Source organism: Myotis yumanensis, unplaced genomic scaffold (assembly GCF_028538775.1).
Source record: "Myotis yumanensis isolate MYYU_CA2020_CCGP unplaced genomic scaffold, mMyoYum1.0.hap1 SCAF_18, whole genome shotgun sequence".
Taxonomy (NCBI): Eukaryota; Metazoa; Chordata; class Mammalia; order Chiroptera; family Vespertilionidae; genus Myotis; species Myotis yumanensis.
Window position 1 is genome coordinate 8,395,270 of NW_027223769.1, and position 2,548 is coordinate 8,397,817.

Here is a 2,548-nt window from a genome sequence, read left to right on the forward strand (position 1 = left end):
AAGATGGGGGTGGGGAGGGGGTGGGGCAGCTCATATCCAGCATCTCACACGGAGCAGCCCTGTGTCTCTAGGGCACAGAGTGGCAGCAGAACACTTCTACTCCAGTAATGTACCAATGAGACCGGCAGAGGGCACGGCTGAACCCAGGCTTATCATAAGCCCAGGAGCCCTGAAGACAGGGCTGGAGAGTCCCCAGTTAGAGTCTCCGAGGCAAAGTCCCATCAAGGCCACACTGTGTGTCAAATTAAGGAGCCCCCATCATCACCTCTGACATCCTGCAGGAACCAGGAAGCAAAAGCAGGACACAAGACACTCTGCTAACCCGAGTGACTCCCTCTGAGACTGCAAGTGTTCTGAGGGCATGACCTGTCTTCCTTGGTCACTGCGCCAACCTTAGTGCTTAGCACAGGGTTTGGCACAGGGTAGGGTCGGCCTCAAATGTTGATGAGTAAATGAAGGAAACCATGCTCACAATGGACTTGAGGAAACCGACGTGATCAAATCCACCTGACTGGAAGGGAGAGGAGGACTACTCCTTAGCTCTGCATCCTCTTCTCCCTTATGTCCCTGAATTGGAGCTACTGCTTTGTATTTGTCTTGGGTTTCCATTGTATAGGGATAGCCTTGCAGTACCTCCTTGCAGCCACAGGGGGGAGAACACAGCTGTCCCAGGGCCAACACTCAACCCTTTCTGCTGACTGACAGCTAGCTTTCTGGAGTGTAGGTGAGATTTCAGAAACAGCTGGAGCCAGTCCCTGCGGGATTGAGGGAGAAGCTGAGGTGGTCAACATGGCTGAAAGCATCCCTTTAAAGTTTAAAGTACCACCTGAAGCAGGCTAAGGCCCTCTTGTGTAAAAGACTTTAACAAAAGGGCAGGCCACTCCTTTCTCCTGTCTGGACCTCTGAAGCAACTTTCCTATGTTCTTTCATATTTTCCCTATAATCCATTCTCTCATGACAGCCAGGAAAGATCCCCTGCTCAGAATTCTCTGCAAGCTTTTCATTAGCCCTACAATTAAATCCCAACTCCTCAGCATGGTTTGGGGTGACCTGGCTCTGGCCTCCCTCTCCAGTATCATCTGGACCTGCTGGGACAGGCCCTTGGGGAACACTGCTGTTATCTGGCTCTGGATCCCGGGATTTTCAGAAGTTTGGAGCTTTAGATCTAAATTCACATGGCCTTCCCCAATCCAGCTTAGCCAAGGCTTCATACATACACTATCACTATCATTTTAACTTACTCATAGAATTTGTCATTCTCTGACATTATCTTGTTTCCTAATTTTTTGTTAGATTATGATCTGCTTCCTCCACCAGAAATAGGCTCCACAGGACTGGTATCATGTCCATCTTCAATCCCTAGCACCAAGAGCCAAAGTGACTGCTCAATAAATATTTATGAACTAGAAGGATCAGAATTAAGTTGGATCAGTCCAGGAAGTCTTTCTGAAAGAAGTTTAAACAAAGGATGCACAGGGGCAGAGGGTGGGTGGCAAAGGAAAAAAACTAGACCTGCTGGGCAAAGTGGCTGCTTTTTTTTTTTTTTTTTTTCCGCTGGTGAAACCAATTTTCATTTTTATTTGCAAAATACAACCAAGACCCAAATGGGATGGCTGCTCTCCCCGTCCTCCCCTGTGTGGAGATGGCAGGACGGTGTTGGAGGAGAGAGAGCAGGAGGGCCCGGAGCAGAGGACGCGCTGCACAGGGCCGTGGGGCCCAGGCGGTGACCCCGAGGTACAGAGGGAAGGTGTGACCCGGCCGGCTGGCCGCAGGATGGTGCCTGCTGCAAAAGGCGTGTCAGGGGCATCCAGAGGACACCTGAGCTGCTGCTGACACCCAAAGGCGCTCAGGGGGGACAATTGTTACCACCCATGGAACTGCACGGAGTTGGCAAAACTATATAAACAAACCCCTGTTTCGTGGGGTCACTCCTGGAGCACAGACAGGCATTGGGCTGAACGGGAAGGTAAACAGCTCCTTGAATTCCCTGGGTCCGGGTGCCCTCGGGTCACGGGGGTGCCGCCATACAGCCTGCCCAGCTCTGTGCCCAGTGTGGGGGGCAGAAGGCAGGCTGGACGCAGTGGCTGCTTTCTTGGGCATGATAATAACACTGGCAGAGGGAGAAAAGGACGGGACAGGGATGCCCCCCACTACCCCTTACCCGGCCCCCTTTCTCTCCAAGGCTTATCACCCGGTGTTCACCAAGGCCCCGAGGCTCCAGTGTGCGTCCCTTCAAATCCCCCATTTGTTCCCTGAACCCAGGAGGCCAGCTCCAAACTCCTAGGTGTGTCTGTAATGTAGCAATCAGGGCTCGGCCTCACCTTCTACCCACACTCAAGTTCTGGCATATCTGAGGGAAGGTGGGTGCTGGCCTGTGGGAAAACAGGGGTTTACTGGTATGCTCAGAGAGGGGGCTAGGAGATAAACCAGACTTGGAAATGGGTTGGTGCAGAGCCAGCTCTGTGGCTCTGCCTGACCATTAACCTGATGTGATGTATCCAAAGCAATGCTAAACCCCATGCCCATTACCCTGCCAGCCACTACCTGA